This window comes from Lepeophtheirus salmonis, chromosome 13 (genome assembly GCF_016086655.4).
Source record: "Lepeophtheirus salmonis chromosome 13, UVic_Lsal_1.4, whole genome shotgun sequence".
Taxonomy (NCBI): Eukaryota; Metazoa; Arthropoda; class Copepoda; order Siphonostomatoida; family Caligidae; genus Lepeophtheirus; species Lepeophtheirus salmonis.
In genome coordinates, this window is record NC_052143.2 from 22,434,223 (window position 1) to 22,452,719 (window position 18,497).

The following is an 18,497-nucleotide window of genomic DNA, read 5'->3' on the forward strand; positions in this document are numbered from 1 at the left end:
TTGTGAGAGACCAGTGCTTTCGCTATAGATATTTCTACATGAATATTAACTTTATTTTTAATCAAGAATCTTTGAATTCCCCAATTTTTCTGTAAAATACACTGCCCAGGTGGGAGGGTTGCTGTCCTTTTTATCTTTAATTCAATGCCTGATGTTTTCTTTTACATAAAAAAAGTCAAATTTAAATTGTCCTCTATAATTGGAGTTCTGAGTACCATTTTACCTGTGCAATTACGTCGTGTATATTTAATAGAGGGCTTGACAAAGAGAAACATATATATTCAGAAAACTTGTACTTGTATTTTCAAGGGAAATTTCACAGTTGGAGTGGGTTCCACATCTCCCTTATCTCTCGTCCAAACTCGATCTGTTTGGGGATTTGGGGCATGAAGTATCTCAAATGGACTTTCATCATTGAAGAGGATACATTTCCAGTCATCTGCATTCCAGTGTTTCCGCTCACGACGGAATTGAAGCTGGCCCTTCCTTTGGTTTTCTGAAAGTTAAGATTGCAGACGAGATTTGTATGGTAAAGCAATCAAAGAGTGCCTCAGGTTGTTGTGGACAGATGACTTGGATATAAGATAGCCCTTTGAAGTCAATCTTGCTCTCAGTTTCCTTGTGGATTGCCTCTTTATGTCAAAGATTTTGAAATCACCTGTTTAGGAACTTTGATAATTTTTTTCTTCCTTCCTCGACCCTTCTGATTTGCAAGGGTTTGCCCATCCCTCCTTTTCTTACACCAACTCTGAATGGTCCTGAGAGGAATCTGTAACCTTTTAACAACGTCTCTCTGGCTTGATCTACTCTCTATCATGCCAACAGTCTTGGCCCTGTTCTCCAAAGAGTGTTCTCTCACCATTTCGGATATTAAATTTCAACTAACATTCTGTGGGGTATTCTGAGCCCTTTTATACTGACCTATGATGCAATCATCGAAAATTATTGGATCAGAAAAATTTAATATTGCCTAATGATTGTATCAGCCAAATTTCATTTTATTCTGACCAAAAATAATTTAAAAAAAAAATATTAAACGGATATTTTTAATACCACCATCAATTTTGGACATACTGTACTCCTGAAGCATGCCAGTCAATTTATCATTAACGGAATTATTTATAATATAAATATTAGGGGGTGAATACCGCAAGCTTTTGCGTCGATATCTCTCGAAAGGGCATAGTCCAACGGTTTACATCTGGGGAGTATGGAGGCGTCAAGTTCTTGTACCAGAAGTCTAGAAATTACCAGTGTTTTCTTAAAAAACTACTTCACTTTCTCAGCATCAAATATCTTGCCCCAGCCACTTCAAGGCCTCCTTTTAACTCCATATATGAGTTTGACATTGTTATCAGTGACCCTAGACACGCCCAAGAAATTGAACATTTATGTTGGAAATTTTACGTGTGCAAAAGTTTGTAGATCTTAACTCGAGTATTTCGTTTGGATACCATTTTCTCTAATAGGTGTTAAAATTTTGAGATATTAATTTTACCAGTTTAATTGTTTGCGAGTTGTATATTTTTTATTTAAAATTAACAACTACTTTTACACTTTGCAAACTCTCTTAACTGAATAAAATAAATGTATTTTTCCTCTACTATGATGTATTTTAAACATACGTATTAAATTTTTTATCTTCACTATTTTTCAAAGCTAATGTTTAGACTGTTTTTATTGATTTAGATAAAATAATATAATTTTTGATAAGAAGATTTTGGAAATTTTACCTTATATAATCAATTTACTCGTATTAAGAAAATCGTCAAACTAAAAGCAAATTTATTTATCAAAAAGTTGTTTTGGAGGTTGATGTCAATATTAAATAATTTGTGGCTGAAATATAATATCTAATGAACGCTTACAAAACTGAATTTGGATTTTGGAATGATTTATAAATTTACCAAAGAATCAAAATTCACATTTTAGACTAATATTGGAAAAAAAAGTATAATCTGTTATTTTATTGAACTCTACAAAATAACAGGAAATAATCAAAATGTATAGATGTAAAATCTATACAAATGCCATAAAGATCTTTCAATAACAAGCCATTATTTTATCTTCAGTTAACGTCTCTCTTCAAAAGTAATAATGTGGTATTTTATAAGTATAAAAAAATGGTAATTTAAAATATAAAATTTCTTTAGTTTTTTATGCCTCAAATAGTTGATATATCTGCTTTTGGGTGTGTAACCAAATGATGAAATGATACCCACTGTTGCTTTGAAACACTTCTTTCAGACTTCACCCTTTTCCCGTTCGTTAGTTCATTTTCTGAAAAGTTTTTGTTCGTTTTTCACTTTTTTTTTCGTTTATTCGTTCATCTTTTATTAATTTTTTAACTGTGGAATTTAAAAAAAACCTGAAAGAAGAAAATTTCTAGTAAAAGTTGCTACGATTACATGGCAGCCAATCTAGTAAATTTGAAGCCTGTCAAACAAATATAATTTAGGTTTAATTTATTCCATTATACAGTTCTTGTTATAAATATTATATTAACAAAATATTAGTAAAGACTTGGTCTAAAAATCACCACTTTCAACCATGTCATTGTATCAAACGGTCATTACAAATTTAGAAATGTTACAAAATAGGAAACTTGGTAGAAGATGTCACTTGGAATAAATGTTTGTTGTTTCAATTTATCTAGCTGGATCGCTTAATACAGACTTAAGTTTATGTGATATGTTTGCTGAAATGATTCGGGCTACCTTCATTTTCTTTTTCTTTTTGGAAATCAGTCTTTATAAGTTGATTGTTGATGCCAAATCATAATCAAATTAAAAAAAGCTTATAAAATTAATTATATATATTTTGCTTTGTTTATCTTTTATTACTATTAATAAAACCTTGATATTAATCAGCCAACCCGTATATAAAGGTTCTCCTAAGACTTTGAGTCCTAAGGTGTTTTCTTTCTAAAATATGGTACTTTAGTTATTTGCAAAAAGGAAATCATGTTTCTGCACTGAGTATTAGAGAAACTTATACAAACGTATACTTTTAACTTTTTAAAGTATCAAATAGATGTTAATAATTCGGATACAAAAGTATATGACTTATCTTGGGCAACTATTAGCAAGAAAATGCCCTATTTCAATGGTAAATTAGACACAGCTTAATTAGACGAATTAGTAATGTAACTTTTTACTAATTATAATTTATGCTCCAAGCATTTTGTAGAAAATGGAGTGATAAGCCCCTTCACAATCATAGAAGTGCTGGTTAAAAATATCAAAAAATCTCGGTCGTACATGCAAAACATTTCTTGGGTTAAATAATTTGTTTTTGCTTTAAATAATTATCAAAACATGTATGATATTTTATTTAAAAGGAAATTTTATTAATAAATTATATATGACATTATGGTAATCTATTTTATTACTGAGTTATATTTGTTGTATAGGTTATAAATTATTTTTCATCTTATTCATTTTATACTATTAAATAGTAGCATTGGATTTTGTAAGCTAAAAGTAAGTAAAGCCATGAAAAAATTAGTTTTTGTAACATACATTAGAATTTATTTGAATTAACCTTTTATTATAATGTAGGGTAAACAGTAAAGATACATGCAAACTTATTGTTATCTACAGTTCATTATAATTATAGTTTGTCATTCTTTATTAATATGGGACCTTAGCTCTGTTACTATGCAAAACTTTTGATTTTACTTTCCTAATAAGCTTCTCCATTTTTTTTGCATTAAAAAAAAAAATAATTAAGCTATTTGTATAACTTATAATTTATGTTTTTTTTTCTTTCCCTCTTCAGTTAAAGTACTTCATTAAAACTAGAACTACTAAAACAAAATACAAAATATTTGGAATTAACAAATAACTTCATAAAAAATCTAAATAATAAATACATATTAATAGAAAAAAAATTGCAAACTTATTTTAGATATTTTATAAGAAAGAAGATGTTATAACGGTTTAAATGCAAAAAAAAAAAAAAAAAAAACTACCTCATTACGTTATTTTTTAAAGGTAGTACCTACTACTCTGCACTTCAGACGAATCTTTCTTTAAATGCAGACGGTTTTTGAACCCCCGTTTTCCTGTTTATTCATTCCTTAATGGTTTTGTATAATATAAAGAAAGATAATTTATCTATGCTTATCTAAGTAACATTATCAGCTAACAACAACGTGGGTTACCTTACAAACAGATATGCACTATGAAATAATTTGAGTCGAGTTGAGTGAACTGTTAATATGATCATCAACATTTATATAGTTTTATTATATTGAAGGAAAAAATCTACATATCTATTTTATTTTGTTTTAAGTTGCTTCTATTAATACTTTGTGTATTTTATTATTTATGAAAGGCTTAAGAAGCAATCAAAAAAACTTATTTCCGATACTTTATTAATTACATTCATTGTTTACATTGTTATTCCCTTTTCAGAATACAATTATCAGTTTTGCCAATTTTCAGGCTAGATCTAGTCCATTTTTAACATGCCATCACATTTATAAATAATCATTTAGCCAATAAGCGCAAGCTTGGCTGATCTTTGTATTAACTTTATAGCCAATTTCTAGTAATATCCGATATATCACTAAATAATTAGGGGTTTCATAATTTAATAATCTAAGTGCAGCAGAACATTTTCTTAGGTGGGTAGGGAGAACAAAGTAAAAAGGAGTACTCTCAAACGGAGAAGCACAATGTATTTTTGTAGAGGTAAGTGAGCACGTCCACAATTGCTATCAGGTTCCTCTGCATAATTCTATCAGCTACTTGATATTTACAATGAAATATTAAGGACTTACTTTCCTGGAACTTATACTAGTGCTAAATTCTTCTTCTTCTTTCTTGCCTTAAGCATCATTTGTAAATTTTATTCGTTGCAAGGTTATATCAAAGTACTTAAGCTTAATGTACGAAAATATGATTAGCGGATTTTTATTTGTTGATTGCTGAAACTAGCTTATGTATAACCATTTCGAGAGATATATACAGCCGATTTCCTTAAACACACCTGAAAACACAATCGTTTATATATGACCCGTTATGTGACAGAGAAAAAACCCACACAAACATATTCTGACCCCCTTTCACCTTTATTCCTCCTTGGATACAAGCACCATAATTCTATCAAATATTTGTAATAATGATATATTTTTATTTGTGCAAAAAAAACCTTCCATTCATCAAAAAAAAAAGAGTTTATATTTCTGTGACATACATGTATGTAGTAATACAACAGTTTATAGCCAAAGTTTATATTTATCAAATTGACTATAATATACATGTTCGTACACATATATAATACATAAAAAAAATATAAGTATGATCAAACATAACAACAAACAAACAATTTTAAGACAATAAAAGTAAGAAGTTATTCATAGTGTCTATTTATTTGTAATTTGTTTCTGCAAAAGAAAAAATAATGATAATAGGTCAACGAACTATTATATATGTATGTATATCAAAAGATCAATACAATATTTAAAGTAACAAAAAAATATTTTCTGTCTGACAAAAAAAAATCTATTTAAAGAACTCACTGATTCATTCAGACAATTTTTTTCTTCTTTACTCCTTCGTTCATTATTTGCACATCTGAATAAGATAAAATTTGAATTTTATAAATAACTATGCATGTCTGAGACTCTTTGCTCTTTTCACATATAGCAATTGCATGAAATTTTTTATTTAACTTACTCAAATATCCGCACAAGTACTAACAATATGATATTTATATATTTTCTTTTTCTTCTTGTTAGTATAAATATTTTTACATGGTTTGTAATTTCATATATAAATATTAGCACTTGCTGCTAAGGATGAACCAAAACAAGGAGTAGACTATAAATAAGAATAAAAAAGATAATTTATATATCAATTGTCGTGATAAAAAATATATTATATAAAAAAATATATAGATGCTTTACCAATCAATGTCCAAAAAATCTGAATGGATAAATTGGCATTTTTTCCCTCCACTTTGGAGACTGCCACACAAAAACTCCTACAAAGAAATCACAGTAATTAAGTCCAAAGATAAATTTTGTTTCGTTCCAGATTTTTTCAACGTCGTTTTGAATTAATACATTGATATTCCTCTTGACAAAGAGAAACCAAATTAGTCACTTTGCCATGAGGAAAGAGATTTAGCAGAGGTACAATAATATATAAACATATTTGTCATAGCAACAAAATATTATTTGTGTCGTAAAAAGATATAAATAGGTACCACAATAGCTATGAATGACTTAATATTTGAGATAATAGGATTATGTATGTGTATATATTTACGTACATACATTACCAATCGCAAAGAATCAGAGCGCATAAATAAGTAGTTTTCATCTGGTTCTTTACGCTTCAATTCCTCAAAAAATATTTTATTTTTTAAATGACGTTGTAAAGCCCTGGGTCTTTCACTCATGGCTTGTGGTTAGTTATTCCTGTAAAAAGCCCAATAAAACTCATCAATAGCTAGTATGAATCATATTGTTATTTAATGTAAAATATATAAGTACTTTAATACACAAATGCAAAGAAAACACGAAGAAAGATATTTAAACAATGGTTATTTATCGAACAAAACGTACCGATTAATGTATGTAGAACATTACCATTATTTTTATTAATTGATAGATGCTACACACGTGCTTCTTGAATGAGAGGTTTCAAATATAGTTACATATATGTTTTAGAAGATCTGTATAATATATTTTTTTATATAAGTGGTTACATATAAGGAAAACATTTTAATATATATATATATTTAAAGGTAAATTTTAAAGACCATCTGTTTGTTTTTCTCCACAGGTGTTACACAACCAAGTCTACCCCCTCTCCCTCTCTCCTTTTGAGTATTTGTACAATTGGAATAACAAGAATACTAAATAGAATATTGAGGCAATACAACATGAACAAACTTCAATAACCTATTAAAGGTACACCCATTTATTTATTTGAAAAATTATATTTAGTTGTAATTTCCTTGATCATCAGTAGTCGAAATATAATTTGAATATATACTATGTAGATGATTGGATAGATGGATTCATCTTATGACTTTATCTATAATATGTTAATTTGAAGGTGTAAGGTATAAAAGCCATAAAAAGTAGAGTCCAAGTTTTGGGTTTATTGTTTACCAAACATAGGAATAATATAATAGATCTTGTATGTATGATTTAAAAAGATTAAAGTCATATAAATGTGTCGTTATTTCATTAGATGAAGGAAAACGATAAATATAGACCACACGGAACGCAAAGACGGAATAATAATACCTGCTACCCCTCTTGCTCTCTAAAGGAATATAAATATACTATATTTTTATGGTTAAAGAACCATTATAGTGGTATATAATACAACTTATATATAACCAAATAGATAATTTTTTAATATTTATATAAATCTATATAAATATTTCTTCTAAGTATTTTTATTTTTTGATAAATGTTTATGATATTATGCTATCAAGATTGAAATAACTGTGATATCATATATGTATTTATATATAATTATGGTATTCAACTCTCTAAAAAATAAGCATTTAATAAATATTGACCAAGGCTTCCTTGAGAGAGGATAAAAAAAAAATGGAAGAAAATATTTTTCTTCTAAATTTTAACAATGTAGGTACTTGTACGTACACAGACATAACGTAAGTACCTTGGCTTCCATAAGTGACTCTATGCTTTAATGCTATTAAATCATGAGATGAAATTTTTACAATAATAATAATAGCTATTTTATACTATTAGTAACACCTGTTGTGAAACGTCTTTAATTTGTAAATTAACTATGATTTTGTTGTATACATATAGCGGTATATAAAAAAAGTTATTTGATCGTTTCATACTTTTGAAAATAAAGTATTCAGTAATGCTGTTCGAAATAATATCTCGCCATAATAAGGAACTTTTTATCACATATACATATATATATATACAGAGTAGGTCCGAAATACTCTACAAAAATTAACTTCAAATTAAATTTATATAGGTCATAGGAATTGAGAGATTATCTTGTAAAAACTACTATGATAAATCATTGATTAATTTTTCAACAAAGTTTCCTTATACATTTATTGGTAATTTTTCAAGTGCAAGAGAATAGAATGTAAAAAAATGCATGTTATTTATCAGTTTGTTGAAATATAGCAAGCCTCCTAATATTTTTTTAGTGACGCTATTTCTATTAAGGATTTATTCCACCCCACAAAAAAATCGGATTTTGGTCAATAAAAACTATGATTCTCCCTGTATGGTTCATTGGATGCAAAAACAAAAGTCAGTGATTGGATTAGGAGCACCTTATCAACCGTTCTGATAAGGTGTGTCTTATCTATGTACACTACGGGGGCAAAATTAACAGGTTTGAGTATGTAGAAACTTTCAACAGGATAGTACTCACTCTCAAATGTCTAAAATAATGCAAAAGTAGATTATACTGAGATTCCAAGCTTTTGGAGTAATAACTTGAAGCACCAATATGGTCCAAATTTGAATCCGATGGATTTTAGAATCTGGTTAATTTTGGAGGACAGACTCTGTAAGAATATCCATCCTAATCTTGATGTATTGAAAGGTTCCAAAGTAGGGAATAGGGCAACATTCCAATAGAAATGACCCGTTCCTGCTGTGATACCTTGGCTAACAGACTCATGGCTGTAGTTTCTGCAAAAGGAATTCTCTTTGCCCTTTTTTTGCTAATTATTGGTATGATATTCATGAGTATTCATGTAGATTTTAGATAACTAATTATGGAAATATAAAAGTTATATTTGATTCTTTATTAAAAAAATATTTAGGATCACCCTGTATTTATATATACAATCTACTATCCTTTATCCAGCTAAAATAATTACAATTCTCTTGGTAGAAAATATATGATTAGATTGATTTTTCTCCAAAATGAGTTTGGATTACATTTGTATTCTTCATCCACTTACTTATCATTTCTACTAATTATTTATATTTATAAGTTCATATAGTAGCTGAAAATGTCACTTAAAGATGCCACTGCTCCCAGTCACAATAAAATAAATTTGATAATAAATAACCCATTTGAAAGACCATGTTGGAGCCAAAATTTTCTCATAAATCAAATAAAGTTTCTAATCTATGTCTGACATTCAAGAATGTCTATAATATTTTCGAATTTGAGCAATGAACAACATAATTTCATGGTAATCCAGGAAATATTGGGACGTCTATATTTATGAAGTTCTATAATTTAAATTGGGAATGTCTCACTTTTTGCTCAAGATTCTTTTTCTGTTGACACTCCCCTTATGAGTGATATTAAATTGGTAAAATACCAAAATGAATTGCTAATTTGCTGGAATTCTGAAATATGTCATGATTTCTTTTAAAATCTAAAAATAAATCAGCCGGGATGATGGGCCCACATTTATCGAGTTGTATACCATGAAAACAATGGAAAATATGTACATCATTGTGTCGACATATCTTCTGTGTGAAAAATTTGTTATAAATACTAATTATTGAATTGAATGCAAAATACAGAGCAATGAAAAAAAAAAAGAGTATTTTAGACTACTCCTTGGAGAATAAATTTTTTAGTTAATAATTTAGGTACAGAGGATGGTTTAATGTAGGATATATTACGCTAGAAAAGAGGCTTTTACAAGAAGAGTAAGTATTTAAGAACTTATCTATGAAAATCTATAACATTATAATTTTATATGATGAAAAAAGTCAAAAAGGCCATTTTAGAATGTAGAAACAACATTCATCCTACACATTGAAAAATTATTTTAATTCTATATTAGCATTAAACATATGTCCAATTCAGTCTCATTCATTGCAAGTATACTTAAAAAAAAAAAAAAGGCTTGAGAATGAGTCAAGTGCTGTTTTTTTGGTCCATAAATGTATGAGGGATACACTTATAAACAAGTTATTATTCTTTTGACAAATTCGCAGCAATTACAAACTAAATATCTACAATGTATTTATAGGACTTGAATATATGTTCTAATGAACTTTAAAAATGAAGTCATTCTCCTTGATATATATATATATATATATTTGCAAAAGAAAAACACTAATATTATGTTTCAAAGTATTAGCGAGATCAAAGTCCAAGAATATATGTATATACGTATGTATGCAAAGAAAAAATATGTATGTTTTTTTCTTAGGATTTAGTAAATGAGTAATTATTTTTATAAACTTTTCATTGACTCATTTTTATACTTATGGGCCATTCCATTGAAAATTTATATTTTTATTCGATTTGAAAGAAATTCTATGCCAGAAAATATATCATTAGAAACTTCAAACCGGTCACTCCTTTATCTTCTCAGTTTTGAGCTCCTTTTCTTGATGAATTTAATGAAAAATGGATCCTGTGCCCCTGTGCTTTGGATTGTAATTCGTAAATCCCATCTGATAGTCACTAAGTTATAAAAAAAAAAAACTTGAACAATTTATTATAAAAAAGTATGATTAATCTGAACTATATTATTTCATCTTCAAGCCTTTGATTTTGCTAAAAAAACTTAGAGACCAATTGAGTTCAAGATCTGAAATTTCATTTTTGATTTTCCTTATAGCAGGTTATTTGACTTAAATCAGATGAAAAGAAAGTGTACATTTCTAAAGAATGTGTAAATGTGTATCATATTTAATATAGTTTTTTACAAACTGTTATTGGCATTTAAATGCGTTCAGTGTCCTTGTACGGCTTTAGTTGATTCATAATGATATAAAAACGATATGAGTACTTTGTTTATGCATTTGAATTCCATTTAAAACAAATTATTATAAGATCATTAAAAAAAAACTTTTTTTTTTACTTTATGAATAAATTAACACAGTTATATTGTTGCTCAAAGACGTTTCATGAGCAACATTGCTCAATCAAGTACGTTCGTAAATACTTTTTATTTTCCTAAATTACTAAAAAAAGAAACCGTTTTAAATAGGTTTTTCTTTGTAGTCAAGAAGAATATTTAATTCAATTAAACGACCATAAACTAAGCCAAGTACGCCTCATCTTCTCTCCGTCTTTTTGGATATAAGTCAGTCAGTGAGTTACCCAAGAGTCAAAAATACCCCATGAGTATCATTTTCATCATCCCATAGTGATCTTTTTCAGATGTAAATGATGATAAAAGAATAATAATATATAATTTTTTTTTTCTTTTTGCGTAAGAGATTTACGTCTTTTTATTTTTTGGTTGGTAGGGATGTTCTTCCCTTTTTTTAAAACTAAACATCTATTAGGTACTATAATATGCTGAGGCACTTAAGTTGAATGAACTTTGTTATGATTTCTTTGCGAAGTGTAATTATGTCTAAAGTAAAAAGAAATATTACTTATATGTGGATTTTGGCGCCAAACATATTTATGTACATATGTGTGTATTACATAAAACAACTACTTTGGAAGAGTCATTATGTACACTCGTAGTCAGTGTATGTATTTTGTATGTACGCTTTTACTATTATTTTCTATACTCTCATTATACGCTGATTATCACTAGTATTATAATAATTGTTAAAAATTTGATTTGATTTTTTGGACCCTATTTAATATGAAGATAACGTATTCCTCTTTATATGCCGGGTAGTCCTTTAAAATCTCAAAACGTACTTATTCAATAATTAATGAAAGTTGAGTTATTAATATTAATTAAAATTTTGATATAGTATAGTATAAGCAATTAGTTACAAAACAAAACAAACATGAACACTCCATCCTAAGTACAAGTCCAAAAAATGACACATTAACGTGATCGACAAATTTTCATTCGTGCACTTAAAGAGCGTATCCAGGACCACTGACTACGCCGTCAGCAAGTTCGAAACGTTGGAAAGGAGGAAAGACTCTGTCAAGAAGGACTAATTGCATCCGGAGGAGATAAAGAAAATAGCTCAGGACTATACCCTCAATGCCATGAGGGCCCATGTTAGAGATCCCGGGGTTTCACACATGACTGTCAAGAGAGCTCACAACAAGGGTAGAAAGATCCTTCTGAGTGTGGATAGGGGACTTTTGATATCAGCAATGAAAACAACCCATCTTTTTCCTTTACGTGACTCTTTAGACACACTTAGTTTTGAATTAGTCTTATGAGTTCTTTTGAACTCTTTTTTGACAATTTGGCCCCTCTACAGCCCTGATGCCAACGCCTTAAACAACATCTTTTGGTTGTGAGTCAATGGGAAGGCTTGCAATGCCTGTCATCCAAACACCAAGGCCCTCAAAATCACTATCGTTCAGCAATGGGACGCCATGACAGAGGACTACGTCCGGAGTGGGTGCCAGGACTTCTGCCTCGGCCTGGAAGCCATCATTGCTGCTAAGAGGAGCTATTTTAATAATTAAGAGAGCTCTGTAAGACATTTTTTTAAAGTATTAATTTTGTTGAAATTGTGTTGTTAATTAATAAATTATATTTTGTTGAAATTGACTTGTTAATTAATAAATTATATTTTATTGAATTTTAAAATTTAAAGTGTGCAGATTTTAATTGACCACTCGGTATGTACATATATAAAGAAGTAGATGAAGCCCATAAAGTAGTTGAAAGGTTAGGAACAACAAGCTATAATTCATCGCGGAAAAGGTTACTATTTTTTTGTTCCACACAAATTTATTTCATATCTGATGCATCAACATAAAAGTAATCTTCTACAAAACTCTAGAAAAGGAAAAAAATAACATAATAATTTTACAATATACATCTACATAAATACAATTATATGATAGACATATTTAAGTCAATTATAGGTTTCTTATTGAAATTTGTGGGGTGATTTAAGATACTGGAGAGTTTTAGATTTACAGAATGAGGACACAAAACTTTCAATGACATGGCTAAATTATGAAAAACGTTACGGTTATGAAAAAGAACAGACAAATCAGAGCTAATTGTTGATATATTTGGATACTATAGTTAGCTACGTTTGTTATTCATTATATTCTCCTTTACAAACAATAATAGCCTCATCAAGTTAGCGAAGGGATTGACAGCTCTTGACAATGAACGCCATGGCAATGGCTTTCGTGATTGATATTCGGAGTGAATCAAAATATAGATAAGAAAAAGGAGAATTATTCTTTAATATACCTACAACTGCAAATTCCAGAGGATTTAGGAGATAGACAATAAAGTTTCTCCACACGGTAGGTATACTTTCACTTTTGTAACTCGAGATTGGAGACAGCAACAGCGGAAAGTTGAAATTCAACCATCGAAACATTTAAATACTAGGGGTAAAAACTTTACGAAGTGAAGAATATATTATTGCCATTGGATTAGGATGAGAGGGACCTCGACTTTTCGAGATATTTGTACATTTAGGACTTTGGATGATTATGTAAGTAGATGGAAAGTCTCATTATGTGGAGAAGTTTTTGAGTTTCTCTCTTATTGAGTATACATGGGAGAGAAGAGGGGCTCGGATTCGATCGATAGACTGAGGAAACAGGACGGAGGAGGTCACATCGTAGAAATAGTTGTAGTACTTTACATTATAGATGTAATCTCCTCCGGCCTCAAATAGTTTTAGTCTCGCTTCATTTTCTGCAGTTATTTCTTTATTATTAAAAGGTTTTGATAATTGAATTTCAACTATCTGCTTTCACTATCTTCAATTTTGAGATAGAAATAGAAGGTATGACGTACGGGCAAACTTATACTGTGTACCCGAATGAGGTCAAGGCTGGAGGAGGTCCACATGGAGGCAGGCTAGAAGTAAGCCATATTGTTTCCCCCGAAGTTTTGGTTTTTCTTGGCGTTATTGTGATGTTATAAACCTCTTAATGCTGTAGGCAGACTGGATAGAAAAGCAAACCGTCTCTTTGACCGGTGTAGAAGACACGCATTTTCTTTTATGTTGTTACTCCGACATTTTTACACTTATAGACATACGTTAAGAAAATTGTTTATTTTTGTTAAAACTCTTATTTGGTTTCGTAACTAAACTTTTAATTAAAAATAACGGGATTAAAATCATAATTAAATGTTATTTCAAGCTTACGATCCCCACTTTGTAGTTAAAAACTCTCATTTCATCCAAAAGGCTTATTGTACTATATACAGACATTAGCTCCGATATGGTATTTTATAATAAAATTTGTCAATTTAGCATTCTTTTATTGTGACAACCCACTTTGGATACATAAAGTGCAGTGTAAGACGCCTCTATTGAGTAAATAATAATTATTTGGTAATATAAATTGCCAATAATTTGTCGAAGAATGCAGTCCAAAAAAATTATTTTAGTTTGCTTTTGTGTTGATGTGCCACATTTATACTTTTATATATATACAAATAATAGATGTAAATTTTATTTTGACAAACTTTACAATTATTTTTTAGAAATATGATGAATTATAATAAAAAAATACTGTAAATAATAACTATTTAGGTGTTATTGTTCTGCGATTACAAAGAAATATCTTTTCAAATACCACAACGTAATTTTAGGATGCCAAACGAAATCAGATCTCAGGCATGCAAAATTTATAATGAATTATGTGTATCCCAGTGAACTGTACAGCGCATGAAACCCCAACAATCTGTCTCATTAATCTAAAATGTGCAAGAGTTAAATTTGCAACTAGTGTTATTATAATGTTTAATCGCCTAGATTTTGAGTTGAGGAATGAAGAAATATCCCAGATAACGTATACTTTAGTGATTAAATAAACACATGTTGTATCATGTTGGAAATTTGAAATAAAAGCAAGAACTTCTCTGAGCTTAATTAATGAATAATGTCTCATTTAGAAAGCAATCTCCCACACACTTTATGTCAGGCAAATAATCTTCAGATAGATTATAAGATAAATGAATGAATCAGAACTGTCTTTCTTCATGATTTTACTGAAAGAGAGATACAAAATATATGTCTGAATACAATGCTTTTAAAACAAAGAATTAAGTTTTGTACTTTTTTTTCAACGTGTATACATGGAACTTGAAAAAAAAAACTGAGATATTTTAGCATTCCTCCAATCCATATGCTGCATTCCATTTTTATTCAAGAAAAATAAGGAATTTACTATTATAACACATCATATGACATTTTCAAATTATATATTTATATAAAGGTGATTCCATTCAGATCCCACTTTTATTTTTTGCATACTTATAGGGTAGGAGTAAGTTAATGCTCTAATAAAAAATGGACAAAGTTGTACTTGTAGCCTTGCCAGAGTGTCATTTTTAAGTTTTTTTTGACCGATCCAACACTCCTCCCAACCAATTCTTAGTGTTACTCTCCTTTATTTATGAGCAAACTCATACGTAGAACTTCAATATTTGATTGTTTTCTTCTGAAGAATGAAAAAATTATGATTGACAAAAAAAAAAAAAAATTATGTTGCAAACAACATAAACACTCGTCCACTAAAATTAGCCTAAGATTTACAACCCAAAATATATTTACTTCCCAAGGTTAATAAAAATACAAGGTTTGACAATCTAATCGTGCTTGATATCATTTTCATCTGATGTATTGTACCAACTGCTGTGCAAGACTGGCAGATTTTGACAAAACACGTAACCACTCATAATCTATGACGTCACTATTGCTACAATTTTCAATTTAATGTATCGCACCAACTACTGGGCAAAAAAACAGATTTTGACAAAACATGCAACTACTCATTTACTATGACGACAATATTAAAAGCGTGGTGGAAGTCTATCATCAGTTGTACACGCGTTATGGTATAACCTCGTGTACTTCCCTATATGTCCTTTTATCATATGATACGCTGAGCTATAGCTAATCACGCTTGTTGTTGAAAATGACAGATCAACTTTTTTTTATATCCTTATAAAAATACAGTGGCATTGCCCAATCTGATACATAAAACAGGTTACGCCCCTAATTAAAGGGGTGTCCACAGGTGGTGGGCTTGAGGGGCTGTAGCCTAACACATCAAGGAATTTTTGCTTTTTAATACAAAATGTAATATTTGATTCTTTTTTTTTGAAAAAATTTAATAATTAAAATTTAATTGATTTAAAAAAAAAAAAAAAAAAATAACTGTTTTGTCAAAAAAAAAAATTTAATTCTTTGACAAAAGCAAATGATTTCAGTTTTTTTTGAACAGCTAGCGATTTTTGATGTTTTTTCTAATATATTCAATGTTCTGTGAATAAGAATGGATTTTTTTTACAATAATTCAATATTTGAATTTTTTTTTCCAAAAAATTGTTTTTTTTCTGTACACCCGTGGTTTATCGATTTTTTTTTCTTAAACCCATGGTTGATTGACTTTTTTTTCTAAAAATTAAACTTTTTTTTTATAAACAGCTGGGGAGTTTGAAATTTTTTCCAAAACAATAATATTTGAAATTTTTTTAATACCGAAATCAAGCCTCCCCCCCCCTTAAAAAAACAAAGAAGATATAAGCCTGCAGACACTCTTAGGTTATGCCATATTTATCTATCCATTGGTTTAAAAAGATTGGTTAACGATGACAAGGGATTATCACCAGAATTTCGAACATGGTGCATTTTTATGAAAAATGGTGATTCTACTTTATTTTTCTTTTTGTAGTGATTCAGAATCAGCATTTAAAAAATTGAAATTCGGTGGGTGTGGTGGTGTTTTGCTCCATTCACTTCCAGGAAAAGCTCAACTTTTAAGCTGTAGTAAACTTGGGATTTTTTTTTTTAAATGAAAATGTCAGTAATTATGTTCTTACCCTAGTGGGTGGTCTCAAGGTGCTTATCCTGGTGAATACGATGTGCACTAAAATTAATTAGCGTATTTTACGCCGAGCATGGTGCTAAACCCTGAAATCTGTCTTCTTCTTTTTTAAAAAATATTTTTGCCAAAACACAGTTTTCTTTGGATAACTTTAAATAAGTGCTTTATCTCTCTCTCTTTCGCTCGATTTTGTTTTTTTCTGCTTGATTTGCAAACTTTTGTCTTATTTTATATGAATTCTCAAGACAAATTGAGAGCGAGTCTCGCGCTGATCGAAGCTTAGCAAGTATATCTGATCGGTCAATGTCGTTCCACAGATTTACTTTATTCCTTTTTGACATTTTGTAAAAAAATCTTTTAGTGGTGTTCATTTTTGTGATCGTCGACTTTACAACAGACGGTACCTGCAATGAAAATTAACTATTTTATAATTTCCGTACTGGTGTTTCTTTGTTTTTTTAGATAAAATTTTTTTTTTTTATAATATTTTTTTTTTAAAAAGTTTGTATAGTTTAAATACCCGCCCTCCAAAAACTTTGCCTTTTTTATTCGGCAAAAAGAACAATTCTAGACACGTCTAGACTTTCAACTTTTTGCAAGGAGTAAGTTAAGAGTTCAAATTTGGATATGAGACAAAAAAAGAGTGCAGAGACATTGTGTTCATTCTCAAACATTCAAATAACTCCAATAGTATTTCCTGAAACATGCTAAGAATTTAAAATTTCATAATTTTTATTTGATTTTCTGAATTTGCATCTCAAAAAACATGTATCTCATGAACTTTATCAGTTTTAAGGTTCTCGTTCTTGAAGCTGAAAATGCTCAGAAACGCACGCGTGCTCGTGTGAGAATCCCTAAGGATGACTGAACCAAATTGCCCATGTCGAGGCCCATTATAAATTTTATAGCGATGCTTCCTCCATTTCACACCCCAACAAACAACAGACGCTTCTGTGAGTACATGTAAATATATTTGAACGACATTTCGTTTTTATTCTTAGTAGAAAAAATACTTATATAAAAGTGTTGTCACTATAAAAATATATCTGTACCGGTTATGTACACAAATTTGTATAACTAAAATAAGCTACAGAAATCGATGACATTATTGTTGAGCCCAACCTACTTACACAGTACCATGGCCAAATTCAATCAAGACTCTCCTATTATTTTATTAACATTCATATTCCTACATTTTACAGACATATCAAAAAAGATTTTCAACTCAGCTTCTGCAAATCCTCTTCTTCCGAAGCATTTATTGAATGCCTAAATATTTTCTGCAGGAGGTGTGACTCTGTCTAGCCCATTTATAATAAGAACAATAATAGCTTGAGAATATGCAGCATTAAACAACGAAGAAAAAAAAAGTCCACATTTTTTAAATATTTCCATGCCCAAGATTTATGTAGATATGCATAATTTATACTTTAAAAAAATTTAAAGTAAATAAAATCATTAAAAAAAAAAGATTGGGAAGGTTGTTAAAGGTTTTTTTCGCAACGTGTTGAAAGTCTAGTTTAATAGATTTTTACCTTGGAACAAAAATAAGGAGTTATATCCCTAAAAAAATGACGTAACTTCATAAGTTATTTTACGCATTGAATGGGGAAGTAGAACCAAGGTTAGGGAAAAAACATTTTCCTAAACACATACACACACCAAAAAAAACACAAAACACTTATATCTGTATAAAAGCATGCTGATGAAGAAAATGAAGAAGGGAAAAAACAACTTTCGTTTATCATCATCAATAGACAACGAGGGTAAGAACGCGACAAAGGTGAAATTGTGGTCGGTTTCTCTTTC